The 19,438-nt window shown below is 43.2% G+C and overlaps 1 long non-coding RNA gene across 1 annotated transcript; it reads right to left on the reverse strand.

The window, feature by feature from the left end:
• Positions 1-2,172: 2,172 nt before the first annotated feature.
• Positions 2,173-18,799, reverse strand: LOC105504023. The gene is made up of 2 exons (XR_001000558.1): positions 18,626-18,799; positions 2,173-4,491 (listed from the first exon to the last, which is right to left on the reverse strand). It is a non-coding gene; the product is annotated as an uncharacterized LOC105504023 (long non-coding RNA).
• Between the last annotated feature and the right edge of the window lie 639 nt (positions 18,800-19,438).

Here is a 19,438-nt window from a genome sequence, read left to right on the forward strand (position 1 = left end):
ATCCATCTTTGCAACCATTACCCTATCAGGGTTATAGCTATAGCCTCCTAAATGGTCTCCTGCTTCCACTTCCTGCTTCCGTCCAGCTCATTCTCCTGTTAACATTCTTTTCAGCATTTATCCCCATCTTAAGTTACTGTAATAACTTATTTCTTTACATTGTTATTGTCTGTTTCCTCTACTATTTTGCCATCTCCATGAGGGTAGGGACCATATCTGTTATATCTCTCACCACATCCCAACTTCTGGCACATTGAAGAGTCTCAGTAAAGACATTTGGATTAAATAAATGAGTAAGTGAATGCATGATTTTAAATATTAGGTAATATTCATAATTTGCTCAGAAAATTCTCCTGAGATTGGCCACTTCCCAGACTGGTGAAACAGGAGAATATGACCTTGTGTGTCCTAATGACTCCTGAAAAGAGTGTAAAGACAACATGCTTGGGAACATAAAGTGGAGCAGGAGTTACAAGCTCAAACGTCTCTGGGTTCTGGCAGGTAACAGAAATGGGGAGGTTACCATGTGTAAGCCACAATGAGTGGTAGGGACCATCACAATCCGAGACCCCCCAGCTATAGCCAATGCAGACTCATCAACTCCAGCCAGGTGTGGCCAAGCAGCCAAGGGCCCAAGGGTGAGCGATCTTCCAATTTTTTGAAAGATGGAAGTATATGCATACAAATTAGAATAGTTTTGTTCAATTTCTCAGACTTGAAAAGAAAAGGAATTAGTTTTAGCTGTGAGTAATCATTTGAAACAGCAACTTAAATGAAGTAAAGTGTATTTCTTCCCCACAAAAAGAGGTTTGAGGTATATAGTCAAAGACTCATGAAGCTCAAAGGAATTAGGGACTCATGCTCCTTCTAACTTGTTGCTCATCTTGGCACAGTTTTCATTCTTGAAGTTACTTTATGGTCCAATGGACTGAGGTAGCTCCAGCCATTACCACCTCATTCTGCACACCAGGAAGCAAAAGGAGAAAGAGCGAGTCTGACTTCTTGGAAACTTCTATCCCTCGTTTTTATTTCATTTCATTGTCTAGAACTTAATTGTGCAGCAACTTCTAGCTGCAAGGGAGGCTGAAAAGTGTAATGTTTGTTCTAAGTGGACATGTGCTCAACTAAGGAAGAAGGGAAGGATGGATACTGGAGTTCTAAAGTAGGAGTCTCTGCCAGAGCTGGCTATTTATGTGAAATTCCTAAGTTCTGACACCATGACAGCTAAACACAGCAGCTCTGTTACCTGATTTCAGCAGAGGAGCTGCCAGTGTTGTAAACCCTGCTTAGAGCAGCAAACATGAATGGGAGGCATTTCAGTGTCACATGGGGCAGCCTGCAAATCTGGCTGGTGAGGATCAAAAACAGATGCAGGTTAGCAGGACTCAGGCAGTGCAAACGGGAGTGTGTTCAGGTACCCTAGGAGGTGGGGGTGGGTTGTGGAAAGCACTGTGAAGGTGGAAAGACTGTGAATAAAGTCTGAGGGGCTACTGTCTGTTACCTGTACATCCAAGCTGTGCTCAGGGCATTGGCAGCAGCATGGCCAGTCCCTGGCTTCCCTTACCTTTAGGTCTAAGCAGTTATTCCAAGGAGTGCAATTTCTGTCTTCTCTGAACTATAAAGTCCCTCTCAGTATTCTGACCTCTCACACCAGGTCAAGGTCACCCTCTCTGGAGGGATAAGTGAGCCTGGACCAGACTCAAACTCCCTGAGAACTCACTGGCCCTTTCCAATCACTGCCTTCACTACCAGCCCTCTTCAATCCTCTCTCTCTAGCCCCCTCCAATCACCCAAATTGTCCTCTTAGACTTGGGCTCAGCCCAGCCCGAGGCTCCATGACAATTCCCCTCTAAATGGCCTCATTTCCCTGTTACACCAGACCTTCTAGACATGGTGGCACCATGTGGTGGTAGGAAAATAACTGAATTTGCAGACTGTCTTCCCCCACTTGAATCTCTTCACCAAAACTTACTAGTTGACTAGACTATAAATATTTCTATAAGTGTAAATTGGTGCTAACAGCATTCTCCTTACCTACTTCACAAGGCTTTTTGGAGGATTCACAGGGATCACTTATGTAAAAGGTCTTCGTTTAAAAAAAAAAAAAAAAAGTCTAAATAGCTCTGCATACAAATTTAAGGTTCCGGTAAAGATTCTCTGTAACTGCCCAAATATGTTTAAAAGTAATGACTTTATTGACACAAACTTTGCCATGAAAAGTGTTATCCTAAAAGGATAGTAAGGATTAGTTTCTGTCTCATACACACATGAAAAAGTAGCCAGATGCATTTTTAGTCACATGGTTTAACTTCTGGTTGCTGTCTCCGTGAAATCCAGATTGTTCTGGGGAGGGCCAGATCATATGCCCTGCATTTCCTTCTCCCCTGGAAGTGAGAAAGTGTTTCTATATAAAACAGAGACACTTTCTTATGGTGATAAATTCCAAACAACATGCAGCAGTGAACTGATGCAGAAACAAAGCTGTAAAGAGAAGCCACAAAGCACATCCCCAGGGAGAAAGAGCCCTTGAACTCACAGGATCACTGCCAACCTTTGGCAGCTGGGGGCTCCTGCTGAGTAATGTCAGTGGGGACATATGAGTCACAGGTTTTGCTTTTATTTTATTATTATTAAGAACATTTTTTAGAACGTAAAATTCCTAAAAGCCCTTTCTCAAAGAATCACAAAATGATAAAGTTTTAGAAAAACTATAGTTTTGTGTATGGTAAAGTCTTGTACAGTGATTAGAACACCTAGTTTAAGACACAAACCTACCCTGAATATAAAAGATTCCATTGCTGAGTGATTTGCAACACACACTATACCTTAAGGGTCTAATTCAGTCTCCTAGTTATGAAGTCACTGTTAGATTCAGGATAGACAGTAATGACTAACCAGACTCCAAATCCCTCAACATCTGCATAGTACCTGGCACAGGATGGACATTTAATGTTTAGTGAATAAATATGCAATCTGCCAATGGACGGAAGGAAGGAAAAATGACACTACCCACTTCTGTTTGAAGAATAACAGAGTTAGCAGATGAGGAGGTTGTGTATCTGACTTTTGACCTGCATGTCAGTTCTCTGGACTATGTTATATAAACATAACATCATTAGGCTGCCTATTTCTGCTAAACATGGAATTTATTAGTATAGTTCGGTACAACTTTAGTCCTATCTTTCCCAATCCCAGGCATGTTGACAATCCTTGAAAAATCCTGCTACATTAGTTTGGAGGAAAATACATCCAGATGAACATGTTTCAAGACATACTAGAAAATTATTCCTATCAAAACATCCTTTTTCTGTGTCAGTTACCTCATTTCTAATGCAGTGCACATCAATTTAATGTCAGTGTGAATACACATCAACCAGGTGCTGGCTTTCTAAAGTGATTCCTTTGCAGATGCCAAAATGACAGTCCTGGGGTGGTGAACAGAGAGACCAAGGTGAAGCCATGCATGCTGCCACATGTCTCTGGATCATCTCCTTCTCCTACGTAGTGTTCAATCTTTGATTAACAATTGCAAATGACCCCAATAGAGAGAGAAGACAGTTAAGAAGACAAGCAAAGGGAACTGGAAAGCTATGCAAAATTGCAATGTCTGGCTGAGCCCTGAGGGGTATCCTTATTTGGATGCATTGGCCACAAGCATGGTGACATTAAGGACTGGAGGCCAATGTGGACATCAGAATAGGAGGACTTTCCAGGCAGATGAGGAGCAGATATGACTGCTTCACAGACACCTCCCAAAGACGTGCTATGGGCAGTGGGTTGATCCATGGGAAACTGGATCCGATCTGTCTCATACCAAGCTAAGGAAACAAGGATAACAAGGAATTTTTCTCTGCCTTGATTTTTTTCAATATGTGGGTTTAGAGTTGGATGGAAGCCAGCTTTTAAGTGACCCTGGTAAGATTTGTAATGATAATATTTAAAATGAAAGAAGGAAAGAATAAGCTTGCCTGAAACAGAACACACTATAATGGGCAGGAGAGTTTAGTACTAAGGTATGACTCTTTCACCCAGGAAATGCATTCCTACTTTTCTGTTTCATAAACTGACCTGTAGCTTTAACTCACTACTTTTACACCAGACCCTATTACAGGAGTTGCAAAGAGACAAACTGAACTGCATATTTGCAGTTTATTAACATATGTAAGCACTATGCCAATACATTTACATGTTAAGTAGAAGGCTCAGAAGGGTCCCAACAAAACCAGGCAGCAGTTTGCTGCCAGGTAAGACAGTCTTGCCAGGGACTCAGTAGCATTCACGTCCAGCAAGGGGCAGCCACTTCTTCAAGGTTCTTTGATGGTATCCAGTGCCTTGAAGGACACAGAAGAAGTCCATCTACCCTTCTGCTTGGACTCTCTGCTAGTTGACACAGTTCTTTGTGATTCTTCGACTTCTGTCCATCTGTTGGATGCTGTCTGTTACATTAATGGTGACTTCTTTTGCAGACATTCTCTTAGCATCTCTTTTAGCCTGTTAAGTTGAAAACAGTGAATTGAGTTACTAGGAAATGTAAACCAAAGTAAATGACTGAGGCAAGTCTCAATCAATTTAGAGGTTTATTTTGCCCCAGTTGAGAGTGTGCCTGGGAAAAAGGAACACAAATCACAGGAATATTTGTGATCTGTGTGAAAACTCCCAAAGAGGGTTTGAGGACTTCAATATTTAAGGGGGAAAGAGTGGGCAGTAGGGGAAAGAGGAAAGGAAAAGAGAGGGTAGAGAAAAGGGGCAAACAGTTACATTCTTTTGAGGCTTTGATGAGCATTCACTGAATCTACATTTTATATGTGAGAGGAGGGAATAGAGAAACAGTCAAATATGCATTCATCTCATGCTCAATGAACTTGCATTTTTACATAAGATAAAAGAAACATAGAATAGTTAATGAGTAAAATGTGCATTTGTCTCAAGTGAGCAGAAGGATGACTCCTAGTCCTGTCTTTGTCCCACACCTGCGAAGATAAGCTGTTAATTTACATGGGGTGAAATCCAACAGGAATCTGTTTTAGGGTAAAGATCTTAGGGCCCACAAGGAATTTCTTTGTGAGAAATTGTGAGGGAGTCCCCCAGAAAGGTATGTGGCCTTCTGTCTTTGCAGTTATCTATTTAGAAACAAAATGGAAAGCAGTTTTGGGTGACTTAACGGCTAAGCTTAACTTTTCCCTTTGGCATAGTGAGTTTGGAGTCCTGAGATTTTAATTTTCCTTTCACAGAAATATGCGAAGGTCCTCACAGTTTGCATTAATCTCTTGGGATTATCACAAGTACACACACACACACACACACACACACACACACACAGAGTCAAGAAGGATGACCCACAAGAATGCATGCACATATGCTTCCTATCAGAGGTTTCTTTGTTGAATCTTTAATGCCAACACAGCCTGGAATAGGGCATGTTCATTAAAACATTGTTGAGTGGCCAGGCGTGGTGGCTCACACCTGTAATCTCAGCACTTTGGGAGGCTGAGGCAGGTGGATCACGAGGTCAGGAGATCGAGACCATCCTAACTAGTATGGTGAAACCCTGTCTCTACTAAAAATACAAAAATTAACCGGGCATGGTGGCGGGTGCCTGTAGTCCCAGCTACTCGGGAGGCTGAGACAGAAGAATTACATGAACCCAGAAGGTGGAGCTTGCAGTGAGCCGAGATTGCACCACTGCACTCCAGACTGGGCAACAGAGCAAGATTCTGTCTCAAAAAAAAAAAAAAAAAAAAAAAAGAACCATTGCTGAGTGAATGAGTGAATGAGCTACGGTCCATCAAAGGGTATTGTGAAAGTTTTCATAGTTGGCTTTAGTAGAGTAGTTAAGAGTTTGAGCTCTGGAGTCAGAGAGACTTTGGTTCAAATACTGGCTATATGATTTCACTATGGGGAAGTTTTTTCTAACCTCTCTAACCCTTGTCTATAAAATGGAGAATAATAATATTATCTCTCTCATAAGATTTTTGTATGGATTAAATAAGGTAATGCATGTAAGGTTCTTAGTACAATGCCTGTCACTAAATGAAAATGGGAAAAAAATAACATTAAAAAGTAGGATAGACCATCCACTTCTAACTAAGGATAAACCAATGACAAAAGTTCTGAATTAATATTAAACATTAAAGCATTAATTAAATTGTAGGTTCTTTAAGTATGTATGTCTAGTTCCTGACTTTCCATCCCCCTCAATGAGAAAACAGCTTTGGTGAGGGGCAGTCTTGTGCCTATTCTTGTGGTTGTGTGCTGGGGGTGAACACGAGTGAGCCTGTGAGTTGCCTCCACTAGTGGATGGACACAGTTATTTGCTGCCCAGCCCCATTCCAGAAAGGACCTGCTGCCTCGCTGCAGGGAGAACAGTCAGCGAGTAGCCGCCAGTCGTCCCTTTAGGGGACAGCATCATCTGCAGAGAGCCACCTCACTCAAGTTCATGCCCTTCCCAAGTTGGCCCAATGTGCAGGTAAATGGAAGGGTATGAAGGTCTGACCATTTGGGCCCTAAACAGGTCAGCTCCCACAAGCCATTTAGCTGCACCGGGCAGGGGTGGCTGGACTTCTCCCTTAACTCACTCCTGCTTCCGTCGCCCCTTTCCACAGGTGTTGGCCTCAAGGACACTTCCTGACATCCTGTGTAATGACATCTGGGTCTGCCTCCTGGAAACATAGTCTGCCTCAGATCCTGTGGGAACACCCCTCCAGGCATGAGCATCTCCTTGTGCTGGGTGTTGAGAGATGCGCATTTTTCATACAACATGGCCCCTGAACACAAGCAAACTACTTCCTCTGTAGTGCATCCAAATAAATGGTGAACTATTGCACTGATGGAGAAAAATCTATTGTTCTGTTGTATTTATTAACAAATGATATGTATGTTTCTAACATGTCACATAAATCCTGTGTTCTTGTGTAGCTGATGGCGACACTCCTCTCCAGATTTCCTTTACTCTGCCAGAGCATCCTTCCCAGCTGCTGTGACTGTTGGCTGCTAACTGCTCACAGCACACTCTTCTTTTGAGAACTGCCCACATCCGATTGGAGCCACCTCCTCCAGGAATGCCAAACAGGCCCATGTCCTGGAGAGGGCCCTATCCCATGCCTGATTGTTAGGATACAAAAGGCTGCCCTTTTTGTCTTCTGGGGGTACAAATCCATGGTGCTTTGTGTGCCCCACGGCTCCTTGTAGTCAGGCTGAGGCTAGACTATAGCTGTTCAGCTGACTGAACTCACACATTTGCTGAATCTGATCCTCTGCCCTGCCCTGCTTCCTCCACTACCATGCAGGTTTCACCTGAGAGTACTTTTTCAATTACTTGCATCCTTATCTCAGGTTCTGCTTCTAGGGAACCTAATCAAAGATAACACTTTATGGGTGATTTGAGAAACATTTAAGGATAATTTTGACTCTACATAATTTTAGTCTTATCTATTGATTTCATGAGATAGGATGTCACTGCTTTCCTCTGTGTGTTCCTAGTGCCTAGCACAGTTCTGAGATATCGTAAGCTCTCAGTTTAACTTTGTTCGAATAAGTGAATGAATGAATGAATGAATAAATGCACTACACTTGTCAGTGTACCCTTGCTTTAACAACCAGTAGGCAATACTGTTTAGGGTTTAGTCTTACACTCAGGTTTTCTGAGCCTGAACTGGCACCAGGGCTAGCAAAGACTTTTATGGGCTTATTTTTCCCCAAAAGCAGAGAACTGATAAAATCACACAACCTTGAAACTAAGCATTTCTTGTTATTTGTCTGTAACTCCTCCTGTCCTTTAAAGCATTCTTTCTAAGAATAGTGAGGACTGGCCGGGCACGGTGGCTTAAGCCTGTAATCCCAGCACTTTGGGAAGCCGAGATGGGCGGATCACGAGGTCAGGAGATCGAGACCATCCTGGCTAACGTGGTGAAACCCCGTCTCTACTAAAAAAATACAAAAAAATAGCCGGGCAAGGTGGCAGGTGCCTGTAGTCCCAGCTACTGGGGAGGCTGAGGCAGGAGAATGGTGTAAACCCGGGAGGCGGTGCTTGCAGTGAGCCAAGATCCAGCCACTGCACTCCAGCCTGGGTGACAGAGCGACACTCCGTCTCAAAAAACAAAAACAAAAAAAAGAATAGTGAGGACTAAGCTCTGATTTTTTTAAATCTTGCCCAAATTCCTAAGGGGTCTGGAGAGTCATGCCCTACAAACCATAAATTCTCGTCAGATGGGTTTTATTTAACCCTGTATATCGTGACTTACTTTCCAATCTGACTCTGGCATAACAAGGAAGAAAATCAAAATGTTTTTACCCCAAAATATATTTCCTTGCCATATCTTGAAATCGCCCCACAGAGTCTCTTGTGGAAAATCCACATTCTATAGAGAATCCTTTTTCCCCTTTGTTTTCCTTCCTTCCTTCCCAGATCCAGGAGGTAATCATCTAAGAGCCAGCCACCCCTTTAAGTCTGTAAAAAATTTACAACCTGCTCTCTCTAAAGTCTGCCATCTAAGAGCTTCCTCTACACAATAAAACTTGGTCTCCACAATCCTTTTTCTTAACCTAAACATTCCTTTCTATGGATCCCAGGTCTTTAGACAAACTCAACCGTCGACCAGAAAATGTTTAAATTTACCTATAGTCTGGAAGCCCCCAACCCCCGCCCGCCCACTCTGCTTTGAGTTGTCCCGCCTTTTTAAACCAAACCAATGTATTTCTTAAACATATTTGATTGATGTCTCATGCCTCCCTAAAATATACAAAACCAAGCTGTGCCCCAACCACCTTGTGCACATATTCTCAGGATCTCCTGAGGGCTGTGTCATGGGCCATGGTCACTCATATTTGGTTCAGAATAAATCTCTTCAAATATTTTACAGAGTTTGACTGTTTTCATCAACACAATCTAGTTACAACCCAAAAACCTTAGATTTCAAGCCCAAACAAGACAGAAAGAAGATGAGAAAAAGAACTATAATGCCAGATATTTTATCTAGAAGTTTGGAGAAGTGAGTTGTTTTGCCCTCCGCCGAGAAGAGCAACATAAATACAAGAAACAATCACACCATTTTGCCCCTTAGTGCCTGTGATGCTTTATACAACATATTTTTCCCTCTGATGTAGTTTTCAGCCAGCCAAACCTTTTTATTTAATATCACGCCCCCGTCCCTTTTTAATGACAGGAAAAGAAAATGTGTTTCTATTGCAATTACTGGCTTAAAAAAAAAGTATGGCCCCCAATTCCATAATAAGAGGAGCCTAATTGGCACCTTTTTCTCATGCAGCCGTGCCAATCCTTCCTCTACTTCTAACATTCTTGTTTTGTGAGTTTTATCACCATTGACTCTTGTTAATGGGCCACCTCTGGTTTCTCACCCAGTTTTACAGCTTTTCAACTCTTTCCTTACCTCATTTTAATTTCTGCAGCTTTAGTACCCATGAATCATAGATTTTAGTCTTCTTGATACTGCCTCTTTAATTAAAAGTAGTCTGCCATTTCTCAAGGGTAACCAGATTGGCCGTAATAACCTCTTGCCAGTCTCTGACCCAGACGGACTTGTTTATCTTGGGGTTCAGGTGTCAATAATTAGCCTGTTTCCTGTGGAGGCTGGGACAGCTTGGCTGCTCCTGGAGACCTGGATTCAAGACTGCAGCTACCTTTGTTCAGCCTTTTCTCACTTTCCCCACAGATGGAAATAGAGATGTTCTCAGCTTTGCTTGAACTCCACAAATATATCTGTACCTAATATGGGATTATACAAACCTTTTCATAGTTCTTCACAGACAACAAAGAAAAGCATGGCTTCTGAGATTATGATGTGTGAGACACCAATTTTTCTGTATAAGTAGTATTTTTAATTATAAAAGGAAGACATAATTATGGCAAAAAGAAATTCAACGAGTAAAGAAGGGCTTCTAGTGCCTTCCCTAGAGATAATTATGACTAATAATTTCTTACAGAATGTTGCAGGGATTTTCTAGGCATATACAAGCATAGGGCTCTATTATTCTCTTTCCCTATATTCTTTACTTCCTTCCTGGCCTTTAACCAGAGTTTAAATTTTGCATTTATTTTTTAACTTATTTTTTACTTTCTTCTCATATTGTAAACTTCAAGACAGTAGGAACCTAGTCTATTTTGTTCATTATAGTATTGCCAGACTCTAATTTAGTGTCTGTCGCATAATAGACACTCAATAAACAACTTGACCATGAACACATATGTGAAGATAAATCTTCAGAAAGAAAAGAAAAGGAAAATCCCTGGGAACAGAAACTGTGTGCATTGCCCTGCCTCAGTGTCCCAGAACTTTCCTACAAGACTTCAATTACATCCCTGATTAATCATTCCTTGCACCATTCCTGAGAGACAGGTGGGAATGTTACTGTATTCGCTTTCCCAATGAGGCAGCTGAAACCACTCAGGCAAATACACTTAACTCAACGCCAATGTCAATATTGGTGATGAGTCAAACTAAAGATGGTGACCCCAGGTTTCATATCCCACCTCTCACAACTCTGCCAAGGCTCACTCTAAATTCTCCACCACTAAGTTTCAGATAATGGAAAGGAAGAACATGGGGCTTGGACGGAGACAGATCTGGGTTTGAATTTGAACACAGTCAAATCATGACTCCTTGGGCCATGTTGACCAGATATCTAGTTTCTGAGCCTCTGTTTTCCCAGGTAGGAAATGATGCTGCTTATCTTTTAGAGCTGTAAGGGTTAAAAATGATGTCATAGTGTGTCTGGCACATTGCAGGCACTTCGAAATATTAGTTTTATCCTCTCTTCCTTCCCAAAAGATTAAAGACTAGAGTTTGACAGCTGCAACTCCAGATGTTTGACTTCTTTTCAGACAGGTCTCATGAAAGGAAGATACACAATAACACACCCTAGTTGTTCTCAAATTCTGTGAATTTATTTGCTGCTGCTTTGTGAATTTGTGCGGCATTAATGCAAGGTCAGTCAGGGGATATTTGATCTTAGCAACTCCACCAAGGGCCAGCTGTTAGCCTCGGAAGGCAGGGGTCAGACCATGCTGCAGGTAAAACTCTCAAGAATCCTCCAAACCTGGAGCACATTCTATGCAGACCACAGCCCCCTTCCCCATCTACACTTAGACTTACTCACCCTGGGAGTTTGTATCAAGTGCCAAAAGGAGTTGTTGCTTTTCAACTTGAACCTCAGATAGAAGAACAGACATTAGGAAGGCAGCAGAACCTGCTTTAGAAAAGCAACTGGGCACCCACAGAACAGTCATCACAGGATGGTGATGCAGAGCCGGGATGGGTGGGGTTGAGGCTATGGGAACCTTTTCTAATCTGAGTGATGACTAGGCTGTCTCATTTAATCAACACGTAGGTAGCGAGTACCTGTTAGGTTCATAACCCTGAAGTAGGCTCAGGAGTCAAGGGAAGAATATAAAGAAAAATAAGGCAGTCTCTGCCCTGAGAGCCTTCTAGTTGAACTGGTTTGACTGCAGACCCTTAGACGAACACTGAGTCTTGCAAATCTCTACAAGAGGTAGCAGCCAGTAGGTAGGTGCACATCTCTGTATTGCTAAATTCCTTCCTTTTTCCCCAGGCTTGCACTAGAGAGGACACCAAAGTGCCCTTCTAATAGCTTTCCCTCCCTTTGGTTTTCCCACAGGTTTCTGTTATTCTCTCCCTCCTTATAATGTCCTGTTTTTGTTTTTCTAGGAGAGACTCATATTTACTTTCCAAACCTTCCTTATCCAGGAGAAATCCTGGGCTGGTCCTAATCTCCTTTCTTGACCAGGTCTCCTAGCTCTGTGGACCTTCACCTGTCGCTCCTAGACTGGGCCAGGCCTTGCCAATGATGTTGACCAGACACTGGGGGATGGGGCAGGAGGAGGAAGAGGAGAAAACTCCTTAACTGAGAATCAGTCCCCCTGCTAATTCCTTCAGCACGGTCCAGTCACTTTGCCAATAATAATAAAGCAACTTGAAAATATGTAGCTTCTAAAGACAGGAGAGTTCCCTGGAAGGCCAGCCACATGTCAGAGCCTTTTCCACTTGAGCTATGGTCACATATACATTTCTACTGTAGCTGAATACTTGAGGAGGTATTTTAAGCGGGGTGGGCGGGATGGGGGGAGGTGGGGGACAAGAGTCCTAAGCCCAAGGAAATGGCACATTCAGGTTAGAGAGTAAATGTTTGGAGGCAGCTGAAAGTTCCTGAACAACTAATTAGCGGGAGAAGACAAGCAACTACAGCGCTGCCTCTCATGTTGTTTGTTGAGCTCAGGTAGGGAGCTGGATGAAGGAGACCAAGCCAGTGATTTATCAGACACTGTGGAGTCAGTAAGTCTCCAAATGACTGGGGAAATCAAGGTGCAACAGAGAAAGAGAAAGAGTTCCCCACCAAGACAGTCAGTTCCAATTTGTGAAAGATCATTTTTGCCACAATCTTCTTGCCAGTTAACACCTATTAACACCAGGCATAAGGCGGCGGGGGGACTGGAGGGAATTGACAAAAAGGAAGATATGGTTTGTTTGATGGGACAGGAAGTGGAGAAGGGCTCCAAACACAAGGTGCAGTTGCTGACAGCCATGAGCAGCATTAGTTGCCCCATCACCCTTCGGAAAGCAGCTTAAACGTGAGGTGTCATCTGCGTTAAACAGAGTAGCTGCTACCCCTGACTAGTGACCTTCTAATTCCTTCATAGCACCATTCAGAGTCTATAAATGCTTTATTTATTCTATATTATTTGGCTCCCAACCCACCTCCATTAAAACTAGCAGCTGCTTCAGAGCAAAAGCTGTGTCTGTCTTTTCTACCCCTGGATCCTTGGCACTAGAACAGTGCCTGGCACCTAGACAGCACTCAATGAATATTTGATGAATGAATCCTAAGAGTAGTTATAGGAAGTGATGAAAAATTTTCCAGGCCTAGCAAGGATTGCCTTTCACATACAAATTTGTTTTGTAAATCTGAATGGCAGCACTGCAGTAGGCCTGGGGATGAGGACACATGCTTCATGAAAGGGGTCTTCTGGAGAAGGAAAGCTTTAAAAAAAATTTCCAAAGAACCACCAACCAGGTGGCCTGATGGCGCCTAAGGGGAGCGCTGTGAAATGCTAATAGCTCATATAGGGGTGTGATGGAAGACTGGAAGGGGCAAGTGGATACTGACTGAGCCAGATACTGAAAATGCACAAAGCTTTGGCCCAGAGTCTAAGAGACACACTAGGAAAAAACAGTATATCAAAGGCCCAGGAGGGAATAGGAAGAAAAGTATTTTCTTTGGGCAGATAGTAGGCAGTTGAGAGCCTGCCTGAGTGTTGGTATGAGATAGCATTGCTGACAGAAGCATCAATCACAGCTAAATTTAGCTTCTAAACTAACATCTTAGACAGAAAACCTTTGCCTTGGCCTTTGAGGGACTCAGAATGGCCAGTGACTGGTGAGGTCTCAGGATGTGAAGACCACTGATTATCTTTTAAATGTAAACCCTTAAAACTGAAGTTATCAGCTCCCTGACCTTATTTTGAAAATAGTTACAACACAGCCACGTCCACTTAATTATGAAAACAAAAGCTGCACAGGCTGCTCATCGATATGCATCATCTGCCCAGGGGTGCTGCGTTGCGCAGGTGTGTGTGGTCATCACTCCTCTGTGATAGTTTCCACTGCTGTTGAAGCCCTATGGGGGCTGACTCTGCCTGCCCCATTTTAAAGCCCCAAGAGCTCCCAAAATGTGTGTGTATGTGCGTGTATGCGTCTGGCTGTGTGTGTGTGTGTGTATGTGTGTGTATGCGTCTGGCTGTGTGTGTGTGTGTGTATGCGTCTGTGTATGTGCGTGTGTGTATGTGTATGCATGTGTGTGTATGTATGTGTGAGTGTGTATGTGTGTGCGTGTGTGTATGTGTGAGTGTGCGTGTATGTGTGTATGTGTGTGTGCACATACGTGTATGCATGTGTGTGCATATATTTGTGTGTGTGCGAGTATGTGCGTGTGTGTATGTGTGTGTGCGCGCATGTGTGCGTGTGTGCGCATGTGTGTGCGTGTGTGTGCACTGCAGCATGTGTGTGCACATGTGTGTGTATGTGCGTGTCTGTGCCTGCGTGTGTATGTGTGTGTGTGTGTGCGTGTGTATGTGCATGTGTGTGCATGTGTGTGTGCGCGCACATGTGCACATGGTGCGCAGTGTATGTGCATGTGTATGTGCGTGTCTGCGCGTGCATGTGTGTGCATGTGTGAGCGTATGTGGGTGTGTGTGCGTGTGAGTGTATGTGTGTGCATGTGTATGTACGTGTATGTATGTGCGTGTGTGCACGCATGTGAGAGTGTGTGTGCATGTGTGTATGTGCGTGTGTGTGCATGCGTGTGTGCACGCTGCATGTGCGTGCGTGTATGTGTGCATGTGTGTGCATGTGTGAGTGTGCATGTGTGTGCGTGTGTGTATATGCGTGTGTGCGTGCATGTGTCCATGCTGTATGTGCATGTGTGTATGTGTGTGTGCGTGTGTGTGTGCATGTGTATGTGTGCGTGCATGTGTGCATGCTGTATGTGCATGTGTGTGTGTGTGCATATGTATGTGTGCGTGCATGTGTGCATGCTGTATGTGCATGTGTGTATGTGTGTGTGCGTGTGTGTGTGCATGTGTATGTGTGTAGATGTGTGTGTGCGTGTGTGCGTGTGTATGTGTGTGCGTGTGTGTATATATATGTGTGTAGATGTGTGTGTGCGTGTGTGCGTGTGTATGTGTGTGCGTGTGTGTATATATATGTGTGTATGTGTGTGTGTATGTATGTGTGTGTGTGTGTGTGTGTATGGGGGGGTGGCATGGGGCCTATTTTCCCTAGCTATATCTGAGTACCAATTCCCATCTGTAAATTGGAGATAACAATGTCAACATTTTAGAGTTATTGTGAGGATTAAGAGATAATATAACAAAGTGCTTAGCACCCTATGTCATACCCTAGACCACACATGAATAAATATTTGCTACTGGCCAGGTGCCGTGGCTCACACCTATAAACCTAGCACTTTGGGAGGCTGAGGCAGAAGGATTGCTTGAGCTCAGGAGTTTGAGACCAGCCTGGGCAACACAGTGAGATCTCCTCTCTGCAAATAATTAACAAACTGGCTGGGCATGGTGGTGTGTGCCTATGGTCCCAGTTAGTTGAGAGGCTGCACTTGAGCCCAGGCATTGGAGGCTGCAGAGAGCAGTGACCGAACCACTGCACTCCAGCCTGGGTAATAGAGTGAGACCTGGTCTAAAAATAAGTAAATAAATAATAAATGAATAAGTAGTTGCTACCACAAGGAAGACAGACTAAGCACAACTTACTGATTTTTAATTCTTTTGTTCCATAACTGAAATTCAACCACTGCTAGTTAGAGTATAAAGCAGCATAACCACTTTGGAAAACTATTTGTCAGTGTCTATGAAAGTCAAATATACCCCTGTCTTATGACCCAGCAATTCCACTCCCAAGTATATTCCCAAAAGAAGTGCTGTCCACCAAAGGACATGCACACAAACATTAAAAGCTGTATTGTTCACAATAGCCCCAAACTGGAAACAACCCAAATGTTTATCAAGTAAAATGGTTAAATTGCAGCGTGTTCATATAAAGAAATATACGTAACAATGAAAATGAGAAAATTATTGCAACTCAGAACAACATGGGTGATTTTCACAAGGATAATGTTGAGCAAAAGAAGCCAGACATGAAAAAGCTCACACTTGTATGATTCTATTTATAAAAGTCTAAAAAATAAACCAAACTGATCTATAATACTAGGAGTGAGAAGAATGGTGACATTGTGGATTTCTGGGCTGGTGATAATGTTCTATATCTTCATCCGCATGATGGTTACATGGATGTGCCACCTTATAAGAATTCACTGAAGTTATGAGTTGCATTTCTTTGTGTATGTATGTGTCATGTGGTAGCCTGCATTATTGCCCCTAATTCTTTGCTCTCTCTCCACTTTGGACAGAGTATGTTTCCCTGCTTGAAGTTGGGCTTGTCCATTTGACTTGCTTTGGCCAATGGGATATTAGTCGGTATGATGTGAGCAGAGACATGAAATGTGTTCAAGTAGTTTGGTTTTGCCCCCTCGTGCTTCTGCCATAGTCATAAGAATATATCCCAGAAAGCTGCTGTTTTCTTGGCCTGGTTTCCAGAATAATATATATGGAACAGACTGAGCCAGCCCTTGAAAAGTCAGGCTGAGCCTAGTTAAGTTACAGCTGACCATGGTGGCAGTGGTGGGGGTTGGGGGAGGTGTTGTCTCAGGCAACTGAATGTTGCTGTGTTTTGTTATGCAGCATTATTGAGGCAACAACTGACTAAAACACTATTCATTTTTAAAATGTACTTGCAGTTCTTATGTTCTATCTTCTTAATAGAAACCTTTTCCAATTTAAAGTTACCAACATCCTTCCACAGCACTTATATGGCCTTATTCATGTAACACAATCAAAGGAACCTCAGTTTCCTTGTCTATAAAATGGGGATAATGCTTACTTCACAATGCTCTTAGGGGAACTTAAGGAGCCAGTACACTTAAAAGCACTTTGTATACTGCAAAACACAATTTTAAAGTGATGAATGAGGCAGGCAGAAAATGAGGTGGGGAAACAAGTGCATGGATCATGCCATCCACCAGGCAAAGCTGCTTCCTCTTGACCATGGCTCATCCTGGCTCAGAGGGTGGGGGCACAAATGTGGGGAGGAGACTAGAAGAAAAATATCTGGGCCTGTGGTAGAGCAGTCACCACAGGGTCCAGACTGTCTTGAGAGATGGCAATGATGATTAGGTCTCTAGAAGGCCAGCTTATGCATAGGCAAAGTAGACAATACAGAACTCTAAGAAGGACACCACAACCCTGAAATCTACACCCCCTATTACCTTCTCCAGTGTCTGCAGCGCCCCCATTAGTGTTTCATTTAAGTGGGTTATGGCGCTGTGTGCCTAACTGTCCCATTAATCATAACTGCCATTCTTATCTATATCCCAGTTTATAAGAGCAGGCCCATCTGTTCACTTGTTTTGGTATTATTTCCATTGTGTGGATAATGAACCTGAGATTCTGAGAGCTTAGTGATTTCTGAAAGGCCCTTAGTTAATGAGCTTTAAAGATGAATTTGCAACAGGTTTTCTGACCAAAACATAGAGAGGCAAACTCACTGATATGAGCAAGAATTCCATCATTAGATAATGAGTTGCACTCTCAGAAAACAGGTGGCATTGACCCGAGGGGACAGGAACAGTAAGTTTTTGGAACTGGGGGCTAACCTGATTAAGCCTATCAAACTTAACCTGCATTGCTTGCTTTTAATCACTTACTTCTAGTTAATCTTAAAACCTATATAGCTAAAAGTCCCATAGCTAACCAATCCACTAGCTTTGTTACAGACTACATATCTGACATATAGATCACCACTGTAACAGTTGCTTAAAGTTGTTTTTCAGGAACTTGGGGTTAGTTCTTGTCCAGTTAAAGCCAGTTGAGATCATTGACCCTTCAACTGGGTTTGTAGAAATGCCCAAGAGGTGACCTTTTGAAGTCAGAAGACCAAAACTCTTTCTGAAGATCATGCAAACACAGCCATTTTCTCAACATGAGTCCTGTGAAGAGCCATGAACCATTACTATGCAAGCACAGACTATTGATTATCTCACTTTCCCCCACTGCCAATCATCTTTCTCCATGCCTTAGACTACCCAGCTTCTTTATCCCATAGATAGCCCTAAACCCTATCTTTGTGGAGGCAGATTTGGGATCTGTTCTTCTGCCTCCTCACTTGGCTGCCTCATGAATAAAGTTTCTCTTTTGCAAAACCCATTGTTACAGTGATTGGTTTGCTGTGAACAGACAGAATGAGCCTGGTTCAGTATCATTTTGACAGAAGGATAGGAGAAAATGGATATGGAGCATAGGGTAAGCAGTGGATTTTGAAGGGGGTGGGGCATAGGGAAGACAAGGAAGTCAGAAGGAGGAACTGGATGAAAGAGGAAGAGACTGCAGATGCCTGAGCCCAGCCTACTGAAAGTGTTCATTCTGGGCTGCCTCTCCTGTACCCATAAGAGAAGCTTCCCAAAAATAGCTCTTGGAGAAAAGAAAGGATGCCAGCCACGTCCAGGGACATCACTGCCCTGCCTCTTCCAACAGTCTGGGGATGACACTGTCACCACATTCTGCTATGAGAGCCACCCTTGGGGGCCCTTCCACTGCCCACCTGGTTGGAGGACCTGAGTAAAATGCCAGGCTTGTTTCCAACAACTCTGGCCTTCTCTTTCCTTCCTCTGCCCACTCTCCACCCTGCCAACCCCTGAGACTGGCCAGCTGCCTGGCCTAAGACTGGTTCCTCTAACCAGCACAGTCCTCACCATCAACATGGTGACAGTGGCCACAGAAAACAAGATCCTTGAATAAAGTTGTACTTAAGCAAACATACACATGGAAACAAAAAGCAAAAACCCTCTAGGCAGGGTTTTGGGTGGGGTTTGCAGCAATTTTTACATTGGTTGGGTAGAGACTTTTTATTGCCAAGGTGAGCCATCCCTGGTCCCTCCCTGGACACAGCTGCTGCGTGGCTCTGCCCTGAAGCAAGCCCTGCCCCCATTATCCAGTCCCCAGTTGATTCTGTGGCTGTAACCCTACCTCTGTGGTCGGAAGGCCATTCTGTTTCTGGGTCAGAGGGCCTGAGCTGAGGCTCTGGGGATTTGGGCACTGGGTCTCACAGTTCGTCTTCTTCTCTGGATTGGGTATTCCACCTGGGACTGCAGATCGGGGCACACCATTGGAGGACAGTCCATCTTCCAGCACGCCTGGGGGAGGTAAGCAGAGGATGGAACCAGAAGGTTGCACATGGCAGATGTTGCAAACAATCCCAAAATGAAGGAGAAAAAGATAGTCAAAATGAAAAAAACAAAAGTTGGCAGAAATCCCACCATGCAGAGCTATGCTTTTCTATAACAACATGTATGCTTTTTACAAAAGGGAGATTTTAAAACAATTTTGTAACCTGAAATTTTTACTTAATGATACCTTGATGACTTTTTTCTATACCATTAAATATTCTGTCATATTATTTTTTGCATGTCTATGTCATCATTTATTTACCTAATCCCCTCTGCTTGGATATTTGTTTCCACATTTTCGTAATAAATCTTACTGTGATGAAACGCCTTGTGGTTAAAGCTTTATTTTAAATTACTTCCTTGGGATAAATTCCTAGAAGTGGAATTACTGGCTTGAAGGTTATGTAAATGTTGGGTTTTTGTTCTGTTTTGTTTTGTTAGAGAGAGGGTCTCGCTCTGTTGTCTAGGCTGGAGTATAGTGGCATGATCATCGCTTGCTCCAGTCTCAAACTCCTGGGCTCAAGCGATCCTCTCACCTCAGCTTTCCAAATAGCTGGGACTAAAGGTATGTGTCACCATGTCCAGCTAATTTTTGTATATTTTTTGTAGAGAC

This window comes from Colobus angolensis, unplaced genomic scaffold, assembly GCF_000951035.1.
Source record: "Colobus angolensis palliatus isolate OR3802 unplaced genomic scaffold, Cang.pa_1.0 Scaffold121, whole genome shotgun sequence".
In the NCBI taxonomy this organism is placed as follows: domain Eukaryota; kingdom Metazoa; phylum Chordata; class Mammalia; order Primates; family Cercopithecidae; genus Colobus; species Colobus angolensis.